At 46.6% G+C, this 12,814-nt stretch overlaps 1 pseudogene; it reads right to left on the bottom strand.

Annotated features, from left to right (window-relative positions):
- On the bottom strand, positions 1–178 carry LOC139398827 (U2 spliceosomal RNA; annotated as a pseudogene).
- Positions 179–12,814: the final 12,636 nt, after the last annotated feature.

The raw sequence follows: 12,814 nt of genomic DNA, 5'->3' as shown, positions 1-12,814 counted from the left end.
AGGGGGTGCACCGTTCCTGGAGGTACTGCAATACCAGGTCGATGCGTGGAGTGGACGGAGCAAGCCCCTATTCCATCTCCCTATTCCAAAAATCTATGTAATATATGGTCCCCAGATAAGGGACGTATCAGATATTAAACTGATAAGAACAGATTTTTTTTATTTTGGAAAAAGTTTTATTTACACATTTCCTTTAAAAACAGCTCATACATTTTTTACATCATTTATACACATAAAAACGGCAATAAAGGCATAAAACACAGCATTTGAAAGTTACATTTAAATTAGTTAAAACGTACATGTTAAAACCAATGAAAACAACCATGAATAAAAGTACTTTCCTTGTAAAAACATAAAATCTGTAAAAGCCATTTAAAATGTGTACTAATGATCTAATTTTTAAGACATGAAAAACATGTTAAAAAGTCACTTTGTTAAAAGGCTGTCTTCGGTCCCTTGTACAGGAACGGGGTGAGTCCTTATCAAACTCGCCTCATCCTGCTCCTCTGAATAAATTACCGTCCCTTCCTTCGGGGCCCAGAGGAGATCCCTCCCCTAGGCGCCGCAGCGCTGTCAGGCCGTGGCCGCCGGGACCTAGGGTGTTGTGGGGGACCCTTCGCCTGGGGTCGAGGCCCCCTTCCTTCCGTACCATCCCAGGGCTTCCATGGCTACCATGGCCACTGCCTGGGGGGTGGTCTCTACGCTTTTCCCTACCAGCAGGTTGCGGGAGGACCACAGTTCTTCCTTCAGGCACGTGAGGGTGGGCCAGAACTTTGTGAAGGCCTTTGATGGAATAGGCCTTCGGCCCACCCCATACAGCACAAGCTGAGGTGTTAGGTCCTCCCCTGCTGGCAGACACGGGGTGATCAGGAGCCCTGCTTCCTTCCACAGGTCCCTGGCAGCTCTGCACTCCCAGAGCATGTGCCTCACCGACTCTTCTTAGCCGCAGCCTGGTCGGGGGCACGCGGATGTCCTCGCCATGCCCGGTGAGTGCATAACGGCCCTGACCGGGAGGATCTCATGGGCGACCATCTAGGACAGGTCCCGATGCCGATTCAGGAGAGCAGGATGGGCCACGTTGCGCCAGACCGTTGTGGGCTCGCCTAGAGCGAGCCCGCGCACTGGACACACTGGTTCCCGATCCTGCACAAGAGAGAGAAGAGAGCGGTGTTTAGTTAAAACTGTGACTGTTTATTTTTCCAGTTTAAAATGTCTTAAAAACTTCTGGAGCTGGGCGTAGTGCGGGGGTAGCAGGAAAGAGACTGGGGCTCGCAGGTCGACTGGGATCAGCCCCAGAGTTCTGAGGTAAGATCCCAGCCAGAACCGTGCGAGGGCCTGAGTCTTGTTGTTGACCGGGGAGGTGGCAAGAGTAAGATGTAACGCTGTGTAGCGGCTGCCCAGGAACAAGTAGAGGTCAGGTTAGTAATCAGAGAGACACGACAGAAGGTCAGTTACCAGAGAGACACGACAGAAGGTCAGTTACCAGAGAGACACGACAGAAGGTCAGTTACCAGAGAGACACGACAGAAGGTCAGTTACCAGAGAGACACGACAGAAGGTCAGTTACCAGAGAGACACGACAGAAGGTCAGTTACCAGAGAGACACGACAGAAGGTCAGTTACCAGAGAGACACGACAGAAGGTCAGTTACCAGAGAGACACAACAGAAGGTCAGTTACCAGAGAGACACGACAGGTCAGTTACCAGAGAGACACGACAGAAGGTCAGTTACCAGAGAGACACGACAGAAGGTCAGTTACCAGAGAGACACGACAGAAGGTCAGTTACCAGAGAGACACGACAGAAGGTCAGTTACCAGAGAGACGACAGAAGGTTAGTTATCAGAGAGACACGACAGAAGGTTAGTTACCAGAGAGACGCGACAGAAGGTTAGTTATCAGAGACGCGACAGAAGGTTAGTTACCAGAGAGACGCGACAGAAGGTTAGTTACCAGAGAGACGCGGCAGAAGGTTAGTTACCAGAGAGACGCGACAGAAGGTTAGTTACCAGAGAGACGCGACAGAAGGTTAGTTACCAGAGAGACGCGACAGAAGGTTAGTTACCAGAGAGACGCGACAGAAGGTGTTACCAGAGACGACAGAAGGTGTTACCAGAGACGACAGAAGGTTAGTTACCAGACACGACAGAAGGTTAGTTACCAGAGACGACAGAAGGTTAGTTACCAGAGAGACGACAGAAGGTTAGTTACCAGAGAGACGACAGAAGGTTAGTTACCAGAGAGACGAGACAGACGGTTAGTTACCAGAGAGACGACAGAAGGTTAGTTACCAGAGAGACGACAGAAGGTTAGTTACCAGAGAGACGCGACAGAAGGTTATTTACCAGAGAGACGCGACAGAAGTTTAGTTACCAGAGAGACGCGACAGAAGGTTAGTTACCAGAGAGACGCGACAGAAGGTTATTTACCAGAGAGACGCGACAGAAGGTTATTTACCAGAGAGACGCGACAGAAGGTTAGTTACCAGAGAGACGCGACAGAAGGTTAGTTACCAGAGAGACGCGACAGAAGGTTAGTTACCAGAGAGACGCGACAGAAGGTTAGTTACCAGAGAGACGCGACAGAAGGTTAGTTACCAGAGAGACGCGACAGAAGGTTAGTTACCAGAGAGACGAGACAGAAGGTTAGTTACCACAGAGACGACAGAAGGTTAGTTACCAGAGAGATGACAGAAGTTTAGTTACCCAATACAGTAGTCTCCAGGTTTAACTCACCTCTTGTGTTGGTATGTGTCAGACTTCGCCATGGCTTTGCCTGTTCCACTGATTCTTCTGATTTGAAGGGATAAACCAGGGTCAGCACAATATTAGGGGACCGGTAGAGTAGGAGAAGAGTAGGGGACTAGCAGAGTAGGGGACTAGCAGAGTAGGGGACCACAGTAGGAGACTAGCAGAGTAGGGGACTAGCAGAGTAGGGGACCACAGTAGGGGACTAGCAGTGTAGGGGACTAGCAGAGTAGGGGAGTAGCAGAGTAGGGGACTAGCAGAGTAGGGGACCACAGTAGGGGACTAGCAGAGTAGGGGACCACAGTAGGGGACTAGCAGAGTAGGGAACTAGCAGAGTAGGGGACCACAGTAGGGGACTAGCAGAGTAGGGGACTTGCAGAGTAGGGGACTAGCAGAGTAGGGGACTAGCAGAGTAGGGGACTAGCAGAGTAGGGGACCAGCAGAGTAGGGGACCAGCAGAGTAGGGGACTAGCAGAGTAGGGGACTAGCAGAGTAGGGGACTAGCAGAGTAGGGGACCACAGTAGGGGACTAGCAGAGTAGGGGACCACAGTAGGGGACCACAGTAGGGGACTAGTAGAGTAGGGGACTAGCAGAGTAGGGGACCACAGTAGGGGACTAGCAGAGTAGGGAACTAGCAGAGTAGGGGACCACAGTAGGGGACTAGCAGAGTAGGGGACCACAGTAGGGGACTAACAGAGTAGGGGACCCCAGTAGGGGACCCCAGTAGGGGACTAGCAGAGTAGGGGACCACAGTAGGGGACTAGTAGTGTACAAGTAGAAGTCTGCTCAATTTATCCAACCTAATGGGTTGATTATAATGTGTATTATTGCTGGAATAGAAGTCTGCTAAATTTATCCAACCTAATGAGTTGATAATAATGTGTATTATTGCTGGAATAGAAGTCTGCACACCCAGTAGATCAGGGATCAAGGTTCCACCTCTGGTATGGATATATTTGTTTTCCCAAAATGATGCTCATGTAATAACAGCCTACTTACTAAGATGTCTAACATTTGTAAACAAGTTATCTAATTTGTACATTTTGAAATTATATGTTGATTCATTCAATTTGTATTAATTGTTTAAACTTTATTTAATTGTTAACGTAAAAACATTATTCAAGATGAACTAGTGTCAATGTTCATTAGAACCGTGCGAGGGCCTGAGTCTTGTTGTTGACCGGGGAGGTGGCAAGAGTCAGATGTAACGCTGTGTAGCGGCTGCCCAGAAACAAGTAGAGGTCAGGCAAGCCTTCACCCCCCTTGGACCTGGGCCTCTTGACCACCTCCCTCCTCAGCCTCTCCCACTTGCCTCCCCACAGGAAGTAAAAAAGCATCCACTCCAGGTCTAAAATACTCCTTTGAGGGGGAATAAAAACAGAACTGATTAATAAAAGCACAGGTAAAATCACAGCTTTAATGATTAAAACCTTGCCCTCAAAAGTCAGCTGTCGTAGTCCCCAAAAACCCAGTCTCTGTCTTACTGTCCCCAGGATCCCACTCCAGTTACCGCTCCCTCCCCCCTCCCGGTCAAACTTTACCCCCAGTACCCTTATGTCCGTCAGTTTAACTGTCAGAGGTAGTCTGGTCAAGTCTGGGTCTGCCCACGGTCCGAAAAATTGGGCCTCTGTCTTGTCTCTGTTCAGTCTCGCCCCAGAGGCTCGTCCGTACCAGTCAGTCCTGTCCAGAGTCCTGTCGACGGATAAAAGGTTGGTACATAAAATGTTGACGTCGTCCATGTAAAAGACGCACTTGGCGGTCATCCCCCCACTCCCCGGGATACCCACCCCACTGATCCCTTGGTCCCTTCTCAAGACCTGTGCCAGTGGTTCAATACAGGCCACGAACAGAAGAGGATATAACGGACAGCCCTGACGGACGCCGCAGTGTACTCCCACTGCTTTTGACAGATGCCCATTTACAAGGATTTTGCTGGTGATGTCCCCGTACAGCATTCCCACCCAAACTAAGAACCTGTCCGGGAAACCCATTTTTTGCAGTACCTTAAAGAGGTACTGGTGCGAGACCCGTTCAAAGGCTTTTTCAAAATCTAAATTTAGGACTACAAGCCGCATGTTTCTGTCTCTCGCATAACAGATGGCATCTCGGATCAGTATCAGGCTGTCCGTGATCTTCCTTCCGGGAACGGCACAGGTTTGATCCGGGTGGATCACCTCCCCTAAAACAGAAGATATTCTGAGTGTTAAAACCTTGGTAAAAAGTGTACAATCAAAGTTTAAAAGGGTTATCGCTCCAGTTCTTCAGGTCCGTCCTGTCATTTTTCTTATATAAAAGAGTCACGATCCCCACTCTAAAACTGTCAGGTAGTCTGTCAAGATGTTCAAAGTCAGTAAAAACAGTCAGAAGTTCGTCGGCTAAAACATCCCAAAAGGCCAAATAAAACTCCAAAGGGAGGCCGTCCTCCCCCGGTGATTTACCCCTCTTAAAATGTTTCAGTCCTTGGTCAATTTCTGTCCTCGTCAGGTCTTTTTTCAGGTCGTCTGTGTTGGGTAAGGTCTTGTCGATGTAGGTTAAAACGTCCCCCATGGTCTCTTCACATACATCTTTTACCCCAAACAGTTCCCCATAAAAATCCTCGACTACTTATTTTATTCCCTCTGTATCTGTTTTTAAAACCCTATCTTTATTTTTTAAACCAGTCATTAACCTACCCTTACTATTTTCTTTAAAAAGTACATAGTGCACTTCTCCCCCTCTTCTAATTCCCTTTCTTTACTTCTTAAAATAACCCCCTTGCTTTTCTGTTCTGCTAAAAGTACAATTTCCTTCTTTAATTTCTTGGTTAAAATCAAGGCCCTGTTGGCATAGGTTAAAATACCTTTCCAGTCGCTTTTGCAGTCCCACCATGCGTCTATCTTTTTCTCTGCTTTTTTTCCTTTCCTATCTCTCTAAAGAAAGTCCTCGTCCTTCCCTTCACCATTTCCCACCACTGTGCTCGTGTATCAAATAAGTCCTGTAGCGTCTGCCACTGGCTGAACTGCTCCGTGTACTGACTAACTACTCTATCATCTTCTAAAAGGGAGCAGTCCAATTTCCTTGCAATAAAACACTTGACCTGTCTACCTTAAAATCCTTTCATGCCCCTCTCCTGTCTGCTCTATTAAAAACAAAATTAAAATCCCCACCCACCACTAGAGGATCCCTCCCTAGCATGTGGGACTGCAGGTCCTCTAAAAGTGTGCACCGGTCATGTTGGTCGTTAAAACCATACACGTTTAGCACATTAAAATCCCTCCCCATAAAAGTACAATTGGCTAAAAGAGCACGCCCACCTACCACCACTGTGCTCCCCTTCACCACCACCTGTGGGGTCTTGATTAAAATGGCAACGCCGTCGTTCTTGTTAAAATTGGAACCACTCCAAATTGAGGGCCCGTGCTGCCACATATCCTCCCATTTCCTGTAAGAGGATAATATGATAAATCATAGATTGGCAAGGAAATCCTCTTCATCTTCACTGTCCAACTGCATTGTCACGGAGCTTTAAACAGCAGAAGAGGATGGAGAGGCCTTGAAGCTGTACGCTGCTGTGGTGCCAAACTGCTGCAGAACTTCACTTGGTAGTTTATGCTGGTAACAGCCAGCTTCAGTCCATACCGCACCAGGAGTATGGAGTTGAGTGTGCAGAGACATTCTATTTCTTAACTTTGACTTGACCACACTCATTTGGCTGAACAGCCGTTCAAACTCCGCATTTGAGTGTGGCAAGGAGAGGGCAGTGAGTGCAGCTTTGCACAGTTCTTCAAATGGATTTGACCCGGAAGAGTCCGTGTAGTTATTGACTTCACTCCAAAACTCAACTGTATTTTCAGTTGAGTTCCACCTAAACAGATGGATGTTTCTCAATTGGGAAACAATTTTATCAATTGTTTGGGGCTGGTATCCCAGTAGCTCAACTACTTTAATAATTTCAGTGGTGCCTTTATTGTGCTTTGGCGTTTCCTTAACACTGAACAAGGCCATGTTTCGCAAGGCTTCTATGTTGTCTGGGAGCCTTGCTTGCAGATCCTTGCTTAAAGCAACAACGCAGTTGCTGCACCGTCTCCGAATTACCTTTTTGTCCTCTGGCGCAAGACTGAGTTGGTACACCATGCTCTCGAAAAGGTACCCAAGGTATGGTGATGGGCTGAGATGTCCATCAACGGGATCCTTCAGGACATCCATTTTTGCCATAGGGTTGACTACTCTGCTGCAAATTGATGTTAAGAGATGTACCAGATTGTCCAAAAGCTTGACAGGATCTGTTTGATCTCCCTCAAATGACTTCACTGCAACTTGTACGTTGGACAGGATTGATTTGAAGAATGTCCGGTAGACATAGTTGATCTTGTCCATGTACGTGGCGTGGAGCACATCCGCCATGTAGCAATGCTCACTGGCCTTGGTCAACTCAAAGTGGAGTTTCAGTTCTTCCCACTGGCTCAATATACAAGTTACTGCAGGCTCAATCGATAGCCAACGTGTGACACACTTGTGATATGCAGGGGTTTCTGGCCACAATTCATGGTGGCATACACTGCTTTGTACGCCTCATGCCGTTTTGAGGAAATCGAAAACCAGTGGTAGGTTTCCCTGATTAAGTACTCAACACTCCTAGGGATGGTTTCTTTTGGATGCTGCACTGACAGCCAATTGTAAAGAATAGCACACACACAGCGGATGAGAATCAAATTGGGCAATGCACATTCTTCCTTTAAAACCCTGAAGATTCTCTTTTTCAAGGTTACACTTCTCAAGAAACTCAACTACCGCCTTTGCTATTGATCTGGCATCGCCCCCCTCCAATTCAACCAGCCCGAGAAATGTGGACACACCGGTTCTTTTTTTTAGCACTGAAATACCAAATCACCACACCCAGGTATTGATCAGCGGACTCATCCAAAAGGAGACTGAACTTCTCATCCCCCACATCTGATGTTACCCTTTGGAGAAAATAAGGAGCCAGTACTCCCCTAATAATTTCTGTGCACTTGGTGCGGTGCATATGGAAGTTTGTTGCTGCCACAGAATCTGAAAAGGCAGCTTTGCAAGCCATACCTAAATGGTGGCATGCTAGCAGCGAACAATGCTCTGCAATGGCATATGGTAGCTTCTGCGCTTTTGCAGTTATCCACTTTCTTAATAACCAACTGTGGTAATGTAGACTGTGGTAATGTAGACTGTGGTGCAGGGTTGTACGGTTTTATTTATATGCTTTGCAAATGTTTGCAATGTTTTTTGATGTCATACATTGTTGCAAGCAGATCCGATCTGTAGTAGGCACAGTATGCCTACAATCATCCCCAATTACTGGCTTCAGACACCCTTTAAAAAGGTACAGACTCACACTCTTTTCTGTACTTCTGGCTGTACAATTTTGATTGAGAAATGTTGATTGATGTTGTAAGTTCTATTCTAGATCAAACATTTGTCTCGTCGAACTCGTACTACTGCTGCTGCTGTCAGCCAACAATGATTTGCAATTTGCTGAAATTGCTGCTGCCTGTGCAGGAGCTGAGTGCCTGCTGCATTTAACTCACACTGCACTTTTGCAGCCAGACACGTGTGTTGTGATGGAGTGTGTGACAGAGAAAATCGGTTTTGTGTTATTTAGAGGGAGAATGCATTTTAGCGTTTGAGTCACATTTTAAAAGTAGCTAAATGTGTTGCTAGGTGCTGTTTGAAAGAAAAGTTGCCAGGGTACTCTGAAAAGTTGCTAAATCAACTAAATGGTTAAGTTGGCATCACTGTGCATGAGATCCCCACATTGTAGCCTGTACATTTAATATTTGTATTTATTACGTATCCCCATTAGCTGCTGCCAAAGCAGCAGCTACTCTTCTTGGGGTTTATTATGGATCCCCATTAGCTGCTGCCAAAGCAGCAGCTACTCTTCTTGGGGTCCAGCAAAATTAAGGTAGTTTATACAATTTTAAAACATTACAACACACTGTGTGCCCTCAGGCCCCTACTCCACCACTACCAGGGTGGGTATAATTTGTAGAATGATCCAAAGGGAATCTGTTCCAAAATCTTCGGAAATAACAAGGTTGCCAACAAACAACGCTTACAAAGTTTTATAGTGGCAGAATAAGATACCGGGTAGGGAGTGGACTATTTCATCAAGTTTTTCACTCACCACGTTTATTCCGTTTATTGGAGTGGCAGAAGAGTAGCCTAGTGGTTAGAGCGTTGGACTAGTAACCGAGAGTTTACTGTCTAGCCAGACAACTAGATATTTGTAGTTGTCCACATATTTTAAGTCAGAACCGTCCACAGTAGTGATGCTAGTCAGGCGGGTGTGGGCGGGATGCATGCATTTAGTTTTGCTAGTGTTTAAGAGCAGTTGGAGGCCACGGAAGGAGTGTTGTATGGCATTGAAGCTTGTTTGGAGGTTTGTTAACACTGTGTCCAAAGAAGGGCCAGATGTCTACGCAGATGACACCATTCTGTATACGTGGATCAAGGAATCACCTGCAGCAAGAGCGCCATCGTTCTGTACCTGAACAAGGCATGGCCAGGCACGACTCCAACACCATCATTAAGTTTGCAGACGACACAACAGTGGTAGGCCTGATCACCGACAACGACGAGACAGCCTATAGGGAGAAGGTCAGAGACCTGGCCGGGTGGTGACAGAATAACAACCTATCCCTCAACGTAACCAAGACTAAGGAGATGATTGTGGACTACAGGAAAAGGAGCACCGAGCACGTCCCCATTCTCATTGACAGGGCTGTAGTGGAGCAGGTTGAGAGCTTCAAGTTCCTTGGTGTCCACATCACCAACAAACTAACATGGTCCAAGCACATCATGACAGTCATGAAGAGGGCATGACCAAACCTATTCCCCCCAGGAATCTAAAACGATTTGGCATGGGTCCTGAGATCCTCAAAAGGTTCTACAGCTGCAACATCGAGAGCATCCTGACCGGTTGCATCATGTCGTGGAAATTTCCTGTATTACCAAATCATGAGAGAGCAAACCACACACAAGTCAGAGTTATCATAAAGTCCATCTTTAATAAATATGAGCTTCACCATAGCCCTGTGACTCTCAGATCAATTCAGTGTCTATAAATGAATTCTCAGAGAGTGTCAGCATAATGGCAACTGAGATCCTTTATGGCAAAGATCTACCCTAGTCGACATGACAAACCACAGGTCTTAGGAAAACTGCACAAAGGAAGAATTTTACTTGAGAGAGGAGCATTACCTCATCCAATGGTATATATCAATTGTCATTTTAGATACTCCCATCCCATCTCACGGAGACAGTGAGCCTCCTAGGCCATATACTAAATCAAGATAAGGGCAACCTCAGAGGGGACATGTAAATAGTTAGACACATTCCCATAAGAAGACAGGCCTAACCTCTCCCCAATGGGAAAAGTAACTTTTCCCACATAAGCATACTTAGAAAATGAATAAGACATTTTTTTAATAAATGCTACCTAAAGGATTCTGATTCTGCTACCACAATCACTGCCTGGTACGGCAATTGCTCGGCCTCCGACTGCAAGGCACTACAGAGGGTAGTGCGTACGGCCCAGTACATCACTGGGGCAAAGCTGCCTGCCATCCAGGACCTCTACACCAGGCGGTGTCAGAGGAAGGCCCTAAAAAAGACCCCAGCCACCCCAGTCATAGACGGTTCTCTCTACTACCACACGGGAAGCGGTACCGGAGTGCCAAGTCTAGGACAAAAAGGCCACTCAACATCAGTGGGTAAACTGACTGCCGATCAGAAAACATCAGTGGATAAACTGACTGCCGATCAGAAAACGTCAGTGGGTAAACTGACTGCCGATCAGAAAACGTCAGTGGGTAAACTGACTGCCGATCAGAAAACATCAGTGGATAAACTGACTGCCGATCAGAAAACATCAGTGGGTAAACTGACTGCCGATCAGAAAACATCAGTGGGTAAACTGAGTGCCGATCAGAAAACATCAGTGGGTAAACTGACTGCCGATCAGAAAACATCAGTGGGTAAACTGACTGCCGATCAGAAAACGTCAGTGGGTAAACTGACTGCCGATCAGAAAACATCAGTGGGTAAACTGACTGCCGGGTCAAAAAAACTAATAAAAAAGCAATGCTCCCTGTACTTTACTGGCGTTTACCCCCAACTAGGACTACACCACTGCCAGGAGCCTACCCTATCAGCCAGGGCAATTTAACACACCTGAACACACGCAGAACAGGTAGCCTACCCTCTCAGCCAGGGCAATTTAACACACCTGAACATATGCAGAACAGGTAGCCTACCCTCTCAGCCAGGGCAATTTAACACACCTGAACACACGCAGAACAGGTAGCCTACCCTCTCAGCCAGGGCAATTTAACACACCTGAACACATGCAGAACAGGTAGCCTACCCTCTCAGCCAGGGCAATTTAACACACCTGAACACATGCAGAACAGGTAGCCTACCCTCTCAGCCAGGGCAATTTAACACACCTGAACACACGCAGAACAGGTAGCCTACCCTCTCAGCCAGGGCAATTTAACACACCTGAACACACGCAGAACAGGTAGCCTACCCTCTCAGCCAGGGCAATTTAACACACCTGAACATATGCAGAACAGGTAGCCTACCCTCTCAGCCAGGGCAATTTAACACACCTGAACACACGCAGAACAGGTAGCCTACCCTCTCAGCCAGGGCAATTTAACACACCTGAACACACGCAGAACAGGTAGCCTACCCTCTCAGCCAGGGCAATTTAACACACCTGAACACATGCAGAACAGGTAGCCTACCCTCTCAGCCAGGGCAATTTAACACACCTGAACACACGCAGAACAGGTAGCCTACCCTCTCAGCCAGGGCAATTTAACACACCTGAACACATGCAGAACAGGTAGCCTACCCTCTCAGCCAGGGCAATTTAACACACCTGAACATATGCAGAACAGGTAGCCTACCCTCTCAGCCAGGGCAATTTAACACACCTGAACACACGCAGAACAGGTAGCCTACCCTCTCAGCCAGGGCAATTTAACACACCTGAACATATGCAGAACAGGTAGCCTACCCTCTCAGCCAGGGCAATTTAACACACCTGAACACACGCAGAACAGGTAGCCTACATTCAATATAATACGAGTTGAATCAAAACATGTTTTAAATCCTAGTTCATGAGTTGTCCATAATTGATGAGATGATGCTTGGAGTCTTCACAGACCATGTGACATAAAAAAACCTCTCCTTAAATTATTAAGCAACTACATTTTCTTTACAACATTGAACTTAAACCCTATACTTAAACCCCATACAAATCATGGATCTGGAGATCTTGGAAAAACACACAGTAAGTAAGTTATTATGCCTACGTAACAGTTCATTATGTTTCACCGTGAAAATAAGTTATTAATAAGCACAAAAGCCAAAATAATGTAGACCTCTGACATTGGAAGGCTTCTAACTGAAAGTCACCTTATAGGCCTACGGTCATTAACGCTACTTGTTGGATACTATTGGATGCACATTGGTGTCTAGCTGTAGGCTGACAGACAAAACCAAACAATTAAAAATCAACTAATAAATCTAATGCATTGGAATAAAAAGGCAAAACATTTGTTTTATCAAGGACGCATGGCAAACAAATACCGAACATGAGGAATACAAAGGGAAATCTATACGTAAAAGGAGCTCAGCTGAGGCCCAAAATCAGCACTGAGTGGACAGCGCCGCCACATAGAAATACATGGTTTGAACCAGGGCTGTCACTCATTCCATGGGGGGCCTAGTGTCTAGGGTTTTTGCTTTCAATTAAACCCTAGACAACCAGGTAAGGGGAGTTCTTTACTAATTAGTGACCTTAATTCAATCAAGGAGGAGCGAAAACCCACACAGGCCTCCGTGGAATCAGTTTGCCACGTGCCCTAGACCCACTCCAATTTGCATACCGCCCCCAACAGAACCATTGACGAGGCACTCTCAATTGCAGAATACCTATGTGAGAATGCTGTTCATTGACTACAGCTCAGTGTTCAACACCAATGTCTCCTCCAAGTTCGTCACTAAGCTAAGGACCTTGGGACGAAACACTTCCCTCTGCA

Source organism: Oncorhynchus clarkii, unplaced genomic scaffold, assembly GCF_045791955.1.
Source record: "Oncorhynchus clarkii lewisi isolate Uvic-CL-2024 unplaced genomic scaffold, UVic_Ocla_1.0 unplaced_contig_5882_pilon_pilon, whole genome shotgun sequence".
Lineage (NCBI taxonomy): Eukaryota > Metazoa > Chordata > Actinopteri > Salmoniformes > Salmonidae > Oncorhynchus > Oncorhynchus clarkii.
The sequence above is the reverse complement of the archived record's forward strand: the minus strand, read 5'-3'. Positions and strand labels throughout refer to the sequence as shown.